Here is a 19751-nt window from a genome sequence, read left to right as displayed (position 1 = left end):
AAAATTTACAACAATAAGGTTTATTACAAATTTGAAAAACCCCGAGAAGATGTGTTGTTTGGTCTCTTTCGTGATCTGTAGAAAATTCAGCATTCCTCGACCTGACAAAATCACTCACAACGCTATACAGATAAACTGCTGTGGTTGGTAAGGGATAATAATATCGCCACTATTTTCTGCAATAACCATGTTTTAATAATGTATATTATCTTTCTTTAATGTAAATATGTCCCATCAGAAACCCAAGTTTGAAGCCACATAAACATTTCATTATACACCTAAGTTAATTACCATTTTTTATGTACTTATTCGATTTACTCATTGTAATGATGATCCTTGAAACCCTAATTAATCAAATACAACTAGTTCTTGCTGGCACCTTTACTAAAATTATGTCAAATCTGTGATATAATAGTATGTCACGGTATCTAGTGACATGTGAAACGCAGTTCGAGATAAATTATTTTTTGTTTATTGATTCATTTTATGCACAAATATAAAAGTGTGAGGTTCTTTATTTTGTGGATAAATTTGTATCCGAGCCAGACGTCGGGAGTTGGGGACAGGTTTTTCTTGAGTGACAGCCGCCGCTTAGAACATGACATATTTGCACCAACGCGGAGATAAGGAAGGATTATTTTCGTCGCTACCAGGCTTGAGTCGCAGCGGGCGGGCTAACCCATGTTCACGGATGACCAGAGATAACCAGCTGGAGCTCAAGCCTGCAAGGATCGAAGACGCCTCGGTGACCGAGTTTCAAGACAATGGACACAGGTCATTCGCATCTCCTCCAAAAGCGAAGCCAAGCTACCTGAGCGTGGGTTTCAACGGACGATTTTGGATCTCTCTTAAATACGCGGTGCTACCATCCCAGAGACAGTTTTTACCTGGATTTCACAGAGAGAGCATCTCCGCGCTACACTCTCGCGTGATCATTGTTTTGTGTCCGTGGACTTTGTTTCCTTACGTACCGTGAGCGAATTGCAGATAGAGTTACCAGTGTGCGCCTTATTTTGGTGAAGATTACGCGGTGATTTGTTTTTGCCAAGCGTGGACTACATAAGGATGGAGGGCTAAAGAAGATAGAGAAGGGGGCCGTCGCTCCCCCTGACGCCTGCAACGACGCAGAAGCCAGCCAGACGACGCCAAAACCAAACACTGCCCAAAGCCCGTTACCAGGGAGAGAGAGAGAAGGACGTTTTCCTGCTCGACGTTCCAAATGAAGCCCGCTACCAGAGAGAGATGATTGCAGCTCGACATCCAATTGATGCCCGACACTAGAGATGTCCCGACCGGCGCGTGACCACGTACACCCGACGCTAGTGACAAGAGGAAAGCCCGAAGTACTAAGGAGGTGCAAGTACAACAGATCGTCGCAATTATTCTTCGTCGCGATCGACCTTGGAGGACAATTTCGCCACAAAGGAACCGTGTGCAAGTCCCGCGTCCAGGAGAGATGAATGACCACGCCATGTAGCAGAGTCTGGTACAGTATACTTCAGAGGGTCTCATGTACATGTAAACGTGTGTCGTTAGTATCAACACCGTACAGTTAACGCCGAAGTCCCACTTTGCAACGTCCCCCGGTTGTACACCAGTCATCACAAAGTTAGTCCGCTACTCCTTTAGTCGGGAACATGAGAATCTGCAAATCATCAGGGCTTGCTGGGTAGAAAAGAAACACAACACTGTTTTCAAAGTTAAAACGCAGTTTTATAAACGCGTATATTTCATAATCACTTACCAGTAAAACACTAGAACATTCAATACTAACGTTGGGCAATTCACTCACATATAACGAAAGTCAAAGAACATAATTAATTTCTTACTTTCAACTTATCGGCAAGAAGAAAACTCGAAAACCAAAAACTATACTTCAATTCTCCCCGTTTCCAAGTTCTTATTATTTTTCACCTTCAATTGTTTTTCAAACTCAGTCTGTCGTCAGGTGAGAAACATTCAGGTTAGTTCACTTCCTCGGCTGAGATTAGAAAGTGACGTCAACACGAACAGATTTTGACGTATTTATAAACATGTATAAAAGTTGCAACTACAACTGTATCAGTCTAAGTATAATTATCTGTGACAACTTGCACATTATTTCAAGTAATAAACATTTTAAAAATCTTAACTTGTTACAAATATAAAACCTTAAACTGTCAGGTTCGTTACAACTTATTCGCAAAGTTGCTCAGGAAAAATCCAAACCTAATTTCCGCGTCTGATAATTTTTGGTATTGTTATAAAAAAGAGTTATTTCATGTTCAGATGTGCTAATTTAATTGTCTGCATTCAGCGTTAGAAGCTCCATTTCATTTCTTTAATATTTAGTATAAATTGTCAAAGTGTGCTCCATTTCTTGTGTAACCGACCGCCCCGTCGCGCCATTTAATTTGTCAATAGTTGACTGATGAGTCCTTTTTATTTGTGGAAAGCGTAGTTGTTTTTATTGCAAGGTCGTGTGCGTGAAATAGTATTATTTGTTGCATAGTGGTTTTTAAGGTAATTTTTGCTCGCGCCGACGATTGATTAGTGTATTCCGGCAGCTGGAGCCAATTAAGTTTTTGCATCCCTATGTAATGGTGTAGTTGTTCTCATTGGACGAGAGAGGCTTATGTGTAATACCCCCGTCCGAGAAACTTGCATAAAGTCGTGCTTACGACTGGATGCATTCGTTCATTAGGACGAAAGATTTAACCACACCGACCCAATTGTCTTTGTTAACCGCTTTCCCAGGGCTGGCACTTAAGTTAATTTAAAAGAGCACAGGAGCTGGCAGACAAATGCCCTAAATTCACATTAAGGCTTAAAAAATTAAAAGGAATGATATGTTAATGAGATCCATGATTTGTATCCATACTTCACATGTAAAAATACCTCATGTGTGTGAAAGAGAGATAGAGTGAATGTTGTGAGAGTGAGGAGGCTTTGTAAACAGTTGTTGATTGCAATATTTTTTTTGTTGTTACAATATATATTCAGTTTTTACCGTTCGTCAGTGTTGTTATTTGACGTTTTTCAGGTACCAGATATTATGCTAATAGTGTTTTATGATTGTTCGAATCTACATATCAAAGGTAAACAAAACAGTGTAATTTTTCAAGGTATTAATCTCCGCCTCGCAATAGTATGACAATAAACGACCGTCTCAGTACCGAACTTGAAAATCTGGACCGAGAGTCACGACCGGTCTCCCGTACACATAACGACGTTTGGTCCCGTGCCGGGGTATGATTGACACGTCATTTCGGGGATCGTGAGTGCACTCGTTACATTTGGCGCCGCGAACATGGGGCGGCAACTTTTGTCATGTCTTTCCAGGAAAGCCAGGTTGCGAGAGCGGTAGACATTTCATTGTGTATACGTCACGCATAAAATTCTTCTGTTAGGTTCCTGGTTATTTGTGTGTTTGTCGTTTTGTATTTCGAGGGTTATTTTCATGTATTTGTCGTAGGTTTACGTGTAAGGACACGTTATTGGGCGTAATTGGTAACAATAGGGCAGATATTTTTTTCGGCGAAAGCAGCAAGGGCAGCTGCATAGGGCATTTTTTATGTACTTTTTGTGTACTTTTTTTTTTTTGGTTGTTGGCATAATTCATGGCATCAGGCTGAGTTGCGGGATAAGGGATTCCCGACGGACCTCCTTTTTCTTTTTATGTATCGATTTGTAATTCACATTTTGTGTGAGCTCGCGTAAGTTTGCGTAACTGTTCCAAAGTGCGACAGAAGATTGAGCAGATAATTAGGGAAAGACCTTCATGAGATTAAGAAATCGCCGTATAGACTGTTTGAACAAGAGTGACGTCATGATGGTTTGCGAGGCTTGTGGACAGCAATTCTCTGACTCCGAAATCGAAGGGGAGGGAGCCAGACCGGTTTGTCTTCAGTGCAAGGGCCCGTTGGAAATGGAAAGGGAGATACCAAGTGCCCAAGGGGGTACATCGTCACGTGCGGACAGCGACCACAGCAAGGAGCAAGATGACGTCGGAAGTGGCAGTGTTGCCAACCAATTCAAGCTAATCATCCAGGTGCTCCAAGGAATGCAGACCGAGATGCGGACCATGTTCTCCTATCTTTCCCGCCCTTCCCTCATTCGGATTTCGATGCTATGCTCGGAACCGCACGAGGTAAGATAGATCGAAATTTCCCTTTCGGGGAAAAAAAAAATCTCGATTTGCAATGATGTGTGAGGTTGTTCTTGACTTCGTCACACAGCACGGAATGGAAAGATTGCAACACTACATGACGAAAAGGGAACAGCGCATGCCCGTATGTACTATGTCACAATACTTGGTGAGAAGCGAGCCCGAAAGCCCTTGATCCAAGCCATAAGAGTTTTTCTGCTTCTGCTACCCACCGTCGAACACACCTCTACTTCGGTGTGCACCTGTGTGCACTTTCCAATTTTGTTCATGCACATTCGACGCACGACTCTCAGATAGAAAAGCTGACATAGGGAAGTAAGTGGAAGGTAATGTGGCCCGGGAACATTTGATGTTTTGAAGAAATGGCATTGAATGAATAAATATAATAAAAATTAATTACACTGCACATCTACTTGGGTGTATACATGCAAGTGCACGAATAGGCAGCAGCCACTAATGTCAGAACCTCACGATTAAAAGGTAACGATGTTGTCACAATGCAATTGGGGAGGCCCTACCAACCCACTACAGTACTGCTTCACTAGTCTTGTACACTTCTACTGGTTACAGCATGAGCAACTAGAAGTTACGAAAACAGCTGGATTCATAACGTCGTCATCACAGTCAACTAACGGCTGCATTTCCACTGGACGCATATCACACAATTTTCCAGTTATTTAGATAGACCTTCTCACGCACGTTAATCTTGACTATGTCTTTCTTTCCCTTGTGCAAGTTTCATGATATTCCTCATTGGGAATTCCGATTTAAATCTTGTTACAAATCCCATGTACAATTCACAAGCACATAAATACTGATGTAATTTAAATCAGTGTACTAATCATCATTTTCCTGCCTGAATGAAATAGTAATTCTTAAGTGTGGAAAAATACACAGTGGGTACATTCAATTAAATGAATCCACAATACCTATTTAATGCAAATGACAACACTCATAAATATAGTGGGAAGAGTTGCAAATGTAAACATGCTCAATTACCTTTTATTTGTGTGTTGACTGATGGGACTGAAAACCAGTCTGACAGATAATGGAAGTACAAATTAATGCCAATTGACCAATATAACTACAAAGAAATTAGCAACCTATATGTCGGCAACAGTGTCTTGTCAAAAGGCCCGACCCTGTGGCTGAGTGGTTAGCACATCGCGCTGCGATGCCAAGGGTCCCGAGTTCGAATCCCGGTCGGGCTTGGTTGTTTGTGAATGTCCATTCATCAATTTCATCATTTCATCACTCATCCCCATCTTCGCAAATTAGCCAAGAGGCACAAAACGCGAAGTAAAATAAACTAAATCAAATCAAATCAAAAATCAAATCTTGTCAAAAGGAACGCCTTTCAGTTCAAAAAAGCTTACATTAGAGGTACAACAGCGTAGATCATTATAATGATCTACGCTGATGTACCTCTAATATAATATGGATGGATAAATCCATATTTACCTGAAAATAGAGTAATAGACTACAAAGCCATAGCATTTACTCCCTTACAATCAGTTGACTTACAGGTGGGTTTCTAAGTCAGGGCTCGAGAAACCAGAGTCGCCAGGTCGCCATGGCGAATGAAAATTTCAGCCTGGAGACTGTGATATTTTGCTCTAATATAGCTGTTCTTTTAAGTTTGCATGTACGAAATTTTGAAGATTGTAAATTCAAATTGCAGCACAGTGTAAGTTAGCAAATCCTTTTTTTGAAAAACTCAATATGCTGACCAATGCAGAAATTTATTTTATTTTAAAACATAAACTAAACATAACGTTTCAACCTTCTAGCAAGGTCTTCTTACACTCTGTACCAAGTACATGTTAGTTTAGTTTATGTTTTAAAATAAATTAAATTTATGCATTGGTCAGCATATTGAGTTTTTCATATCATGGAAACAAGGCTTAATGGTGTTATGATTTTTTTTTATCAATGTTGTGAACATTTCATAAAATCAGTAACTATTCCTTACTCTTTGTCCCCCAACCCCTAATTTTCTGCTTTCTCACATGATTTAGCAATGTTTTGAATATGGTGATGCACGACTTCTTATTGTATGCGCAATTGCCAGTAGGTGTTTTTCTGGCGCCTGAATTTCAGAGCTGGCGCCTAGCTCTGATGAAGATTTTTCGAGCACTGTTCTAAGTCTGTTCACTGAGTTATGCACAAAGAGCGGGGGGGGGGGGGGGGGGGGGGTTAGAACATTCTCATTCATTTTGGAGGTGATGTGAATAGCACCATGCTCTGGCCACCTTTAACCCCCTCCCCCAGGTACCCATTGATTGAGGATGGGTGAGCCCTGGAGTCACTTTATGCAGAAAGAAGGCCAGAAAAATTGCGATCTTAGATAACCCACACTGGGAATCAAACACTACTGTGGCAGTCACAAGCTTTACTGACTAGACCACCATGGCTCGCACTCCCATCTGGGGAGGGACTAACTGAATTAAGAATGCCAGAGCATCACGGTAGTTAAGAGGGAATGCTGGATTGTTACAATTTTTTGATTACAAAATTACCTCACATTTCCAGGTTTTTCAGTTCAAAAATGAATTTTTTCCAGTGTTTATCATCATGATTTTTATTTTAGAACCTCGTGTTTTTCAATTAAATATATAATCTGTTAATTATTATGAATATTCACTTTCACAACTTTTCTTTAGCAAATTTCATTTAACACACACAAGAACACGTGAAAATTCTAAGAGTAAACTGTAAAATTAGAACCAGCATCAAATGTATTGGGTGCTACAATCACGTGCATCTAGCATTCAGGCTAAGGTAACAGAGGTATATTATTTCACCATAACAGATCTCCACAATATAAAAACAGAAAAAAGTGCATAAACCATACACAATTTTTCATTGTCTGGCAGATATATAGTGTTGTAGAAAATGCTGCTTTTTTGCTTACATTTATAAGTACACAGCATCTGGAGAAATTCTTGTTGCATATAGGAATTCTACAGGAAATGCCAACAACACTAAGATTATAAAATAATAGACGATAACCTCATCTTTACCAACCTTTCCAATAATTATGATCATATTGTCAATGTACTTTAGTTATCAATCAGATATCTGGACTGCAAGTTTTACTTTGATATTCCTTCTAAAATCTAATATTATAAAAGTGAAGATTTATTACAGAAATTCGAAGGAACCATAAATTTGCACAAGACTGAGAATTATAAGAACGAAAGAAACAAGTTTCTAAACTGAATCTTTTATGGGAGTGGAATCACAAGAACCAAATCCAGAAGTGGAAGTGAACTGCTTGTTCATTTTGCAACTTTTTCTCTTTCAGACTCCAAAATGCACGTAAATTACAGATGATCTGCAAAATTCCCTGACATTTCCCTGTTTTCCAGGTTTTCCAAATGTGTGACAACCTTGGAATGTGCTATGTGGAAGCATGCGTGGCACTCCGGTACACGAAGGCCAGCAGTGGTGGCACGCAGCATAACTGTTACAAATTAACTCTTTAACTTTTCATTTCTCATCATTTCTTCCAGGTTGCCTCAACAGAATATCAACCTGCAAGCCTCCAAGGTTAATTCTTTTCCGATATGGGGCCATCAACACCCTCTCGTGGCATGTTGACAAAACATCAGCGTAGTATCACCCTGGTCATCCTGTAGCTTGCAATGCCACCAGGAGCCCGAAAAATCCCTCGGCGACCTTCAAGGATCCAATGGGGGTATCTTGTGTGGAGGCAATTTCTGTTTTCCAACCGGTAAGGCTGAAAGAAAGCCAAAGTGCCATCAGATCAGTCTACTGATGTCCTCAGTGTTGCGAACTGCACGATTAAGTGTCGAAGTGGTACTGTATACTGTCAGTGATGTAGCATATCCACCAAGCTAGTTACAATTTATATTCATAAATAAACTATAAAGTTTCAAAACACAGGAGAAACACAAAAATATGATTGCTGACATATTCTATGTGAAGATAAACGCTTCCAAGCATTCAGTCTATTAAGACACCTAACGTGTCCATGGACACATCTGCCAAATAGAGTTGGTAATACTCTCTGGCCGCGGTCACACTTTTTTCAAGCGCATTGCGAGGTGAAAAGTTACGGTTTTTCAGGCAGGTAAATTTCCATTTGTTTGCTTCGAAAACTTTAGGGTTGGCATTGTTTACTATTTACTACGTAAAGAACTACGTGGTGCCAAACTGGATTTGTGAATATTGCAATGTGTGAAAATATTGAAAATTATTTCAATCATCTGCGATCCTCTGTTGCATTAAATACGTTTGACAACAGACCAACTGAAAATCGAAAAAAATGAGCAACTGCACCAGGACATTCATCTTTTCCTTAGAGATGTAATGGAAACAGTATCATCAAGTAGAGTGCTATTTTTTTCAGTATAACGTACTATGTAGAAGCAATGAATTCTTGGTTTTCTTAATTTTTCTGGATCTGCTTCCCCAAGGGAAAATGTCACTGCACGCCAATGTGGGGAAGTGAGGTTGACCTTTGGGAGTCCACTGTGACGATCACCCTTTACACCCCTCATGCCTACTATGCGAAAAAAAAGAAAAACTTTTGTGCCTACCTGTATTTAATAGAGCCCATGATGCATGGTACCTTGGAATTTTGTAACAAATTATGAAGTTTGCTAGTTGCAGTACACACAAGAAATCGCACATCTGCAAGAAAGAAGAATACCACATTCAAAATTAAAATGTGTGTAAATCAGAGGCAAATGACAAAGAAAACAACTAAAATAACACTCAGCATACAATATATATGTACACAGAGAATACCTTTTCAGTGCAAAATTCAATAAGTTGTCAGCCCCACACATTTTTTAAATAACAAAAATATGACAATCTCAATACCTGTAAGGAAGAGCCTGAGGATTTTTTTACTGTGCCACTGCATTTCCCTTTTACATTGGTCTTTCTTCAGTTCTTTAAAATAGTATGATACACTTAAGTTCCCATATGTCAAAAGAGATACATAATGAGATATAGTAAGTGGTTTAATACTATCTGTTTGACATGGGTGAGATCAGTTTGAGACTGTCCTATTCTCAAACTGTCATGTTCAAAGTTATTATTATTTATGTTATTGATGTTGTTTTTAACTTATGCATGTTTGTTTTATAGATATTGTTATAATCATCTTATCATGCTGTATAAAATACAAGAAATGAAATTGATGTAACCATAGCAACGAGAAATAATAAGTACTAAAAAATGGTGATGGAAGTAGTGAGATTTTCTGCGCCTGTATTGTATTTATTTTAAATATAACGGTTATCGTTAATTACGCAATTTTATTTGCATTGATAATCGTTCTGCAAGTTTAAGCGCAGCGACGGTTATCAAGTTACATTTGGTTCCCTTTAAATTCCTTTGTTTTATCTTCTCTTTCTTCATCATGGTCCACAATTCTATTCACTAGCAAGAAGTTTAACCTTTAGTGTACAAATGGGATATACAGGGTGTCCGGGTTATAGGTATACAAAAATATCTGAAACCAATACGTTGCTGACCAAGGCAGTTTATTAAGATAAAACACTTAACACGTAACGTTTCGACCCTGTATCAGGGTCTTCCTCAGACGAAGAACTAAACTAAAAAATTTTTTTTTAGTTTAGTTCTTCGTCTGAGGAAGACCCTGATACAGGGTCGAAACGTTACGTGTTAAGTGTTTTATCTTAATAAACTGCCTTGGTCAGCAACGTATTGGTTTTAATATGGAAAAAACAAGGCTTAATTATATTACAAAAATATCTGCTTATAAAGAAAGAACTATACATTTTATGTTGTTGGGTACACGTTCAATCAATAGAACATCTCCCAAAGATTTGATCCTCACCATTTCAAGGTCAGCACCGAGTCGTATAGATCGTGGATATCCCTCATAATGTCACGGGATAGGTTTATAAAAAGGGCTGCAACTCTAAATAACTGTTATTTTTTCTGACAATTTTCAATTTTACAGGTAATAATGCACAAAAATAACAAAATTAACAATGTGAAACAATTAAGGGAACAGGGAGTATGCAGGGACAAGGCCCAAGGTTCGAAACTTGCCAAAACCACATGGCAGCAATTAACATGCCATTTCATGAAAGTTACATATGATAGTTCAGCTCTGTCTTTTTTGTTCATTAGTTTATGTACAAAGGTATGACATACTAAAATTACAAAACAATATATCCAGTGTTACTATTGAAATTTCCGAATTTTTGACACAAGGTAGCAAAACTGCTGCAATTGTACACAGAAGTATTCAGCCGTTTTCAACAAAACTTAGCATGATTGTAGGAATGTCTGCTATACCTAGGTATACTACATTTTTTCATTCATTTCTGTCTATTGTGGGGGCACAATGTATAAATTTCACCTTTGCTAAAAACCCTGTGATAAGAAAGAAAACAAAACCAATTTCATCTGTCTACGACAATTAGATCTCGAGCTATGATTTTTTTGTACCTCGGGGCAAGTTTGAAAAGCACGTGCTTGAAAAGGTCTCATCTGCAGAAAGTTTACTCTCACACGAGGCTCTGTTCGCTACAAGTTAATGTTTCAACAATTGTGTAGACAAAAACACAAATAGCTTTATTCCTGCTCTCTTTGGAACCACATTTTGGAACTTTCAGACAAAAGTTACACTTAGAAATTAACCTTGAGAAACTAATGCAATCCTTCATACCAGATTGGCACAGAAAGTTGCATATAGGTATATTACTTGTTGCCTGGTTATTTGTAATGGGCCCAATCTGGCAATTCCAGATGTGATGCGAATGCATTTAAGCAGACTGGAAGGGAAGTTCCTATTCTGGTGTGTGCAGTTTGTGGTTATGGTGCTTCTATGTGAAGTTAATGTAATCTGAATTTATTAACCTTTGGCGGACAGAGCCTCCATCAAGTTTATCCTCTCCAGAAAGGACTTTTCTTGCACACGCTTTTCAAACTTGCCGTGATGTACATGTCTGTGGACCATCAATGGTGTAGGTAATATACTTATAAGTCATAGATATCAGTGATCTGTGGGCTACTGAATATTGGTACTGGAGTAACCATTGCACTCTTGCAAGCTTGTAGGAACACCTCAGATTCAAGTGAATGATTATCCATAATAATTAATTATGACCTGTTATAGTATGGCGTGCATGTTATTAACAGTGTTATATTAAGCCCATAATTTCCATGTTTCTGTTTTTCTTCAATTATGAGTTTTTACTACATTTCATCACTCATTACATTTGAATTTTCTTGATCTCTTGATAGGGTTGAAAAGTTAGTTTCTCCCCACTGTGCCTAGATCTTTCAAATATACATTATTTGCATTACTTGATTTTTCAATCATTACTCGCTGTAGTACCGAAATTTACAGATTTATATTACCTTTTTAACCCTGTTTTTGACGTATTTATGCAAGATTTGAAAAAAATCTACTTCTCCAGTATTATTGTAGTGTAGAAGATGGTAATCCCTAACATTCCAAAGTTCTCTAACTTCTTGTGATATCCATGCAGCAGGGGGTGAGTAACACATAGGGTATTATTTGGTAATTTGGCATCATACGAGGGCAAATCGAAAAGTCTTTGCGCCTAATTTTTTCTAGCTTGTAATAAGTGTTATTACAAAAGCGAGATATACGAGTGATGCAGTAGGATTTTCTTGGTACAGCCCTATTGTAACTTCCGATTTCTTCCATGGCACTGCACTGTTATCAGTTGGCAGAGATGGCCGGAGTGCTCAGGAAGTCCACACCATATGAGCAGCGAAGTGTTATTAGTTTTTTATGGTGCAAAGAACAAACAGCCACAGATATCCACAGGGAAATGGAGCCAGTGTATGGGGACAAGTGTTTATCAGTGTGAAGTGTGCAATGGTGGTGCAAGGAGTTTGAAAATTTGACGGAAAAATGTGGAGGACAATGAGCGATCGGGCCAACCTCATTCCTCGCTGACACCGGACAACATTACCAGTGTTGAAGAAGCTTAGGAACCCACCGACACGACACAATGCGGTATCCCAACGAATCGTGAACACTGTTGTAAACACTACCATAGGAAATGCCAAGTTCCACGGCAATATCCTTCAGATGAACACGTTGATCAGCTTTCACAATTTCATCAACACAGGTAATGTTGTCCGGTGTCAGCGAGGAACGAGGTCGGCCACTCATTGTACTCCATATTTTCCAGTCCATTTTCAAACTCCTTGCACCACCATTGCACACTTCACATTGATAAACACTTTTCCCCATACACTGGCTCCATTTCCCTGTGGATATCTGTGGCTGCTTGTTCTTTGCACAATAAAAAATGAATAACACTTTGCTGCTCATATGGTGTGGACTTCCTGAGCACTCCGGTCATCTCTGCCAACTGATAACAGCACAGTGCCGTGGAAGAAATTGGAAGTTACAATAGGGCTGTTCCAAGAAAAGCCTACTGCATCGCTCATATATCTCGCTTTTGTAATAACACTTATAACAAGCGAGAAAAAAATTAGGTACAAAGACTTTTCAATTTGCACTCGAAGTTTTCACATTGTTGACTTATGTTTGCAAGGTTTCCCATTAAATACCAATCTACAGTGTTCATTTCTACTGCAAATTAATGTCTTTTGGAAGTGTATGAAGTTTATCATAATAATTATTTGACTTCAGTCAGCATAACTGTCACATACTGAGAAAATTAGGATATGATCTGATACCTTAGGTAATGAGATTTGGTTGACATACTTTGATTCTAGCATATTGGGACACATAATGACATCAAGTAGTGATTTCAACCATGTGTCCTTTATTATTATGTGATGGGCATTGTTTCCAACCATGACATCTAATAATAGACAGGTTTCTGGTAATTTGAAAATGAATAGTATTGAGCTCCCCCATTAGTACATAGCTGCCATATTGACAACATATATTGTATAATATTTCACATAAGATTAGAATATCAAGAATGTTCAGGATGATATCAATGAACAGACATAATGGAAATTTTTGAGCCATTCACTGGCTCTTGTGCAGCCTAAATTTCAAGACCATTTGTTCAATATTTTGTGTTCCATCCATCCTAATATAAGAGTAATTTTGCAGTTCTATTATGTAATGGTACCGATTTTTTATGATTTTTTTCAAATTCTCCTAGCAGAAAGACTAATTATCGTAGAATTTTGGCAATCATTGCCACACGAAATTTGGATTTAAAAAAAAGTTGAAAAAGAAACTTGAAAATTACCTGACACAAGCATGTGTGCTTTCCATGGACAAGGTCTTCTCCATTGACAAGTTACAGTATCATGGACTAGTGGAAATGAATGTAGAAGTAAATCGGAACCTTAGTAGAATGCATTTAGGGATCTTATTTTAATGCTAAGAGAACCAAACCTGACCTGCATAACCTAACCACAAAAGCATATGTTGAACAAAATCTTAAGTAATTGCTAAAACTCCCCAGTATGTGTTAACAGACGTAAATCGAAATCGAACCATGTAAAAATTACATTCGTAGCATGATGAAATTGTAATAAAACAAAAGGAACTTGGACCTTCTATTAATTTATTAGTAACTGCTGTAAAATGCTAAACATAAGCCAACAATGTATGGTGTGACTTTACATTCACCATGTTTGAGTGGCTAATCTTTTACCCTCCTGCCAAATTTTTCATGATCAACCATAGCTCATTCTAACTTTCTAGCTTGTGATTCATTTATGAATTAGTAAAGATGGGGGACCAGGTGCGTGGGTTATGCTTCCTGGCATCATTATTCAGTTTCCTACATAAACCCTATTTTATTTTTTTACTAAAAGTTCTTCTTTCACCTTTTGACATATTTCATACAGAAATTTATTTTGTTAACACTGTTTAAACGTAAGCCACATTTTGTATATATATCTGCATCCAATATCAGAGTTTCTGTTTTAAGTCCACTGCATGCAAGGTAAGGCTAATCGGGACTGGACCTACAGTTTAAACTGGATCTGAACCACTATGTGCCTCCACTGGGTATCGAGCTCTGGACGCATTGATTACAAGGCAACAACATCATCAGTACACCATCAAGGAAACCCATTTCATCTATCTATTTGGATGGACAAACTGAATATTACTACATTCCTTGTGTAGTAAAAGCAACCTTCTGTTCACTCTTATAGCTACCTTACTTAAACATTATTTCTGAATTAGATCATGCTCATATGGAACAGTAACAATGAATTAACTTTGCAATATTTTCTATTTCCTGAGTGCCCGATGAACTCTAGTTTGAACCTCGTTTGGAGGTTCTGGGTCTCAAACTCAATGTTGGGATTCCTACAAACTAAAATCCCATCATTATAGTTCATCTTCAGTTTACACTACGAGTATAACACCTTACCCAGAAGGTGAATTGGAGTTTTTGTTTTAAGTCAACTTCATGCAACAGCCCTTGAGGGGAAGGGCTTTCCTACTGACTGCTGGCCTCTCACCCTCATGGCTCAGCAGAGGTGGGCGATCATCCAACCAGTTAAGGGGTGATGTGTGGTCAGCACCGCAAACTCCCATTCTTGTTGTAAGTTTCCATGACCAGGTTAAGCTACTCATTTGTAGCTCCACAGTCCCATACCCTGGCCAAAATCTCAAGAGAAAAATTGCCGCGCTTCACCCCAGGAACGAATCAGCTGGCATCCTGTAGACCGAGCCCAAAGCCAGATGCCTTAGACAGAATGGCTATGGTGCAGGTCATCTTTACTTACATACTCCTATGCAAATGATAATCTGGCCTCCTTTTTCAGTAACGATTCCGAACATTTAATGATTTTTGCATGTTGGAGAATACGGAAAATGATTGCGAAAGTACGATTGAACATTACATAATGTAATTAGTGGAGTTTAAAGTTTCAAAATGAATTATTTAGAGAAGGAAAGGTGATTTAAAAAAAACTTATCCAAGAATCTATGCTTCCAAGCAAGTAGTCAACCTTCATTTGCTGTCATTTTTGACACAGACTACTGTTTTAATTTCACACGAGGCTTGAAGAAGTTTTGTGCTTTAGATCTGAAGCCACTTAATCAGCTTTTGGAAGCACTTAGGGACATTAATTTAATGCTAAGAGCAAAAAACCTGATCTACCTAACTTAACTATGTAATTCATAATTGTGAAAAGAGACACGCGGTAGTATATACATACGGAGAATCTAGTACTCACTTTTTTCCGCGAAGCTGTTTTTCTTTTTCGATTAATTTCAGTGGCTACTGCCACCATCCTCGATGGAACTTGCTGTAATGTTGCTTGGCGTGCGTCTTTTGTTTGTAGTTCTCTGGCTGCCGTAAGGTGTGCTGGTGTTAACTGTGTGTCTGGGTCCGTGTCGTCTGTTATTTCCAGGCGATAACTGCTGTAGTAGGGGAATCCAAGTGTTGGGGTGCGCTTGCCTGCTATCGATGTTTAGCTTGTGTGGGAAGTGCATTATGGCATGCGTTTCCATGATTTTTGTGTGGCAGTGTGTTTGACTTGAACCTTTTGAATTTTATGGCTATTGTATTTCATATGTTTAGCAAGACCAGTAGTGGGTTGGGCTTCTTTTGCATCTGCTATAACGTGACAAGTTTAAAAACAAGACGTTGCAAATAGCTGTTGCGCATCTCGCACCACATTTCCCCTCTCCATTCTCCGCAGCGACGTTGTTTCACAGTGTTGCAACCTGGAGGGAGCGGAATGGTCTGAGGATTTTCAATTACATTTGTATTCACTTTTTCCTGAGCTGTTTTTTACCTGTCAGAGTACAGAAATTCAGCTCACCTTTCGCCAACGACTCTTTCCTTCTTTTAAAACTTGGCCTCCCCGATGGCGCAGTGGTAGCGTCATCACCTTGTAATCAAGGGGTCCCAGGTTCGATTCACGGTAGAGGCACATAGTGGTTCGGATCCCATTTTAAACTGTAGGTCCAGTCCCGATTAGCCTTACTGTGCATAAAGTGAACTTAAAACAACAAATCAATCCAATCCAATTCTTTTAAAACTTGAGAAACCATCCATTTAGATACTCCCGTGGCGGCGCTTGTGAACTCGACAACGTTATAATTAAGTTTATGTAACTCCTTCGAATTTCGCAAATATGTTGCAACATTGTAAACAATTTATCTGGCCTGTCCTCTAAGGGGCTTTCCAGAGCAGATTGTGGATTTCGTTGGACCCGGCATGATTTGATTTTTGCATTTCAAAAATATGCAGCCAAGAGTAAAGAGCAAGAACATTTCAATGCTTTAAAAAAGAACACAGGCAAGAATGTTATCAGATTGCCTTCTCGTAGCGATTGTTGTACGATAAACAAAAGAACCCCCACCCCAATCGGCTTTAAAAAAAACCAGGCCACTGCTCGATGTCGCATTCAGAAAATGAAGTCATTCGCCCAGAAGTTTCTCGTTGTAAACCTTAAAGCACGTGCATAATACCACAGTTTATGATCCATGCACCGCACGCATTTTCATAGACCGGATTAAATTAAATGAACCACTGATAAGAGCTGGCACCGTCAATCCACACAGTAAAAATAGTTTGTCATATTTGTTTTAGCTCAATTTTGCTGAGTTGGCACCACTCGTACTCTCAAGGCCAGACCAGTATGTAGAAGAGTGGTGGGGAGGATGACGTAATAGAAAGTGCTCCACAGCGATCTGCGCATATAGGGATTTAACTTGTCAGGCTATAGGTGCTGTTGAATTCTTTCATTGACAGAACTGATGGACCTGCCGATGTAATGTGCTTTGCATTCACACTCTGCATCATATACACCTGGGTTATCAAGGGGGGAGAGGAAGTACCGTTTGTGTTTGTTCAGTTTATCAGCTATTTTGGAATTGGATTTGTGTGCTACTTTGATGCCATATGGGAGAAGGGCTTTGGTTATGTGGTTGGAAGTGGTGGGATGGTAGGGGAAGGTAAACCATTTATATTGGCTGCTGGAGGTTGCTTGCGGATGGGTTGATTGTGGTTGGTTATGGAGTCTGAAGTGTATTTCAACTTTCCTGCACCAAGTGGAAAGTTGTGCTTCAGTGTAGCCATGTTTCAGGGCTATTTCAGTGATGGTGCCTATCTCCTCTCGTAGATCCTCTTCTCTGCAACAGTAGGAGAAGGCTCTTCGATAAAAGTTCAGCCACACATTGGCTTTTTGCTTGGGGGATGGCTAGAGAGAGCATGTATGTACTGGTTGCCTGCATCAGGTTTTCTGTAGACAGTGGTTGTGAATTTGTTAAGTGCATGGTTGATGGTGATGGCCAGGAAGTTGATTTTACCAAGTTTTTCTTGTTCTACGGTGAAGTTGAGCCTGGGGTGGATGCTATTTAGCTTGTTCACTAGAAGGTTGAGTTCTTATGTCTTTTTGTATATGACTATTGTGTCGTCTGCATACCTTCCATATCGGATGTATTGTAGTTCTAGAGTGTGGAGTATCTCTTTTTCAGCCAGGTGCATGACGATGTTGGCTAAAGGAGCCGATAGTGGATTGCCCATCGCAAGGCCCTTGAATTGATTGTAGAATTTATCCTCAAACTGAAAGTAGTTGTGTTTTAGACAAACTTCCAATAGCCTGGTTGTCTCTTGTACCTCTAGAGCAGGGATTCTGGTTGTTGTCAGCAATCTGAACGCAGTGATAGGTCTATGGGAATTGAACTGTACATGACTACTATGTCAATGCTGGCTAATTTTGCACTGTCAGCTTGCACTACTGAAGTCACCAGATTTTTAGCATCGGCACTGTTGCGGAACACATATGTTAGTTTGTGGTTGAATTGAGATATTTTGTTTTTTAGCTAGTTTGTTAGGTGGACCGTGTGGTGATTGAAGCCAGCTATTATAAGGTGCATGGGGATTCCAGGTTTACAGAAGAACTCAACCTTCTAGTGAACAAGCTAAATAGCATCCATCCCAAGATCAACTTCACTGTAGAACAAGAAAAACTTGGTAAAATCAACTTCCTGGACATCACCATCAACCATGCACTTAACAAATTCACAACCACTGTCTACAGAAAACCGGATGCAGGCAACCAGTACATACATGCTCTCTCTAGCCATCCCCCAAGCAAAAAGCCAATGTGTGGCTGAACTTTTATCGAAGAGCCTTCTCCTACTGTTGCAGAGAAGAGGATCTACGAGAGGAGATAGGCACCATCACTGAAATAGCCCTGAAACATGGCTACACTGAAGCACAACTTTCCACTTGGTGCAGGAAAGTTGAAATACACTTCAGACTCCATAACCAACCACAATCAACCCATCCGCAAGCAACCTCCAGCGGCCAATATAAATGGTTTGCCTTCCCCTACCATCCCACCACTTCCAACCACATATCCAAAGCCCTTCTCCCATATGGCATCAAAGTAGCACACAAATCCAATTCCAAAATAGCTGATAAACTGAACAAACACAAATGGTACTTCCTCTCCCCCCTTGACAACCCAGGTGTATATGATGCAGAGTGTGAATGCAAGGCTCATTACATCGGCAGGTCCATCAGATCTGTTAATGAAAGAATCCAACAGCACCTAGCAGATGCGAAAAAAGCCCAAACCACTACTGGTCTTGCTAAACATATCAAATACAATAGCCATAAAATCCAAAAGGTTCAAGTCAAACACACTGCCCACACGCTCGTAGACACCAAAATCAAGGAAACACACACCATAATGCACTTCCCACATGAGCTAAACATCGAGAGCAGGCAAGCGCACCACACTTGGATTCCCCACTACAGCAGTTATCGCCTGGAAGTAGCAGACGACACAGACCCAGACACACAGTTAACAACAGCGCACCTAGCGTCAGTCAAACAACTACAAACAAAAGACGCACGCCAAGCAACAGTACAGGAAGTTCCAACGAGGATGGTGGCAGTAGCCACTGAAATTAATAGAAAAAGAAAAAACAGCTTCGCAGATAAAAGTGAGTAGTAGTTTCCCCATATTTAACTATGTAACCAACATGCAAGTCTCAATCAGAAAATACCATCGAATTCATGCAAATGGCAGCAGCAGCCCACATTGAAGAAAACTGTACATGAATGAGTGATCACAAAGAAGCTCCTACATTATAGAATATGAAGGGAAAAAATTATTCTCCGCCAAATATGCAATAAGTAATCACTATGACAAAGTATGTTAAAAAGGAATTCATATCACTTTTCTATTTACCGATGCACGGCTTTAGGCAACCTGCTCAGTTGCAAAGCCTTCAAATAGTATTTGGGGACACTTGTTTTCTGAAGTGGTCAAGCATATGGAATTATTACAGCCCAGAAGTGTACATGACTGTATTTGTGAATCTAAATGAGGATGTCAGTTCTGAATTTTTCCTGATCATCTCAAAAGTATCCCCTTATGTCTCTAGTAAGTTTCAGAGGATAACCAACTGTTTCTTTGATTATGGAGACTTGTCTTTGTACTCCTCTACATAGTTGCATAACTTCTTCCAGATATAAGTGCATTTGGAAATATGGGTAACATTATTGTATGAGGGAAACTGATTCCTTCAAATTTACAGGAGAAAGTACGTACGGAAATCATTTTCTATAGCGTTGTGGATGTTCCTGAATGTAGATTTGATCCATTTTAATGTGAATGCGTGTTGTTTTCTGCGAATATCTCT

General features: G+C 39.4%; 1 protein-coding gene across 4 annotated transcripts in view; it reads right to left on the bottom strand.

Annotated features, from left to right (window-relative positions):
- The window catches only part of LOC145997180 (E3 ubiquitin-protein ligase RNF19A-like), a 222265-nt gene that overhangs the window by 200379 nt on the left and 2135 nt on the right, over positions 1–19751 (bottom strand). For all 4 annotated transcript variants that reach the window (XM_083133876.1, XM_083133875.1, XM_083133886.1 and 1 more), the window contains exon 2: positions 8713–8806. The gene's annotated coding sequence lies outside the window, so the exon portion shown is untranslated. The remainder of the gene's footprint in view (positions 1–8712; positions 8807–19751) is intronic.

The sequence above is a fragment of the Lepisma saccharinum genome, chromosome 13, assembly GCF_977018435.1.
Source record: "Lepisma saccharinum chromosome 13, izLepSacc3.1, whole genome shotgun sequence".
Lineage (NCBI taxonomy): Eukaryota > Metazoa > Arthropoda > Insecta > Zygentoma > Lepismatidae > Lepisma > Lepisma saccharinum.
Note: the sequence above shows the minus strand (reverse complement) of the source record. Positions and strands in the feature narration are given on the sequence as shown.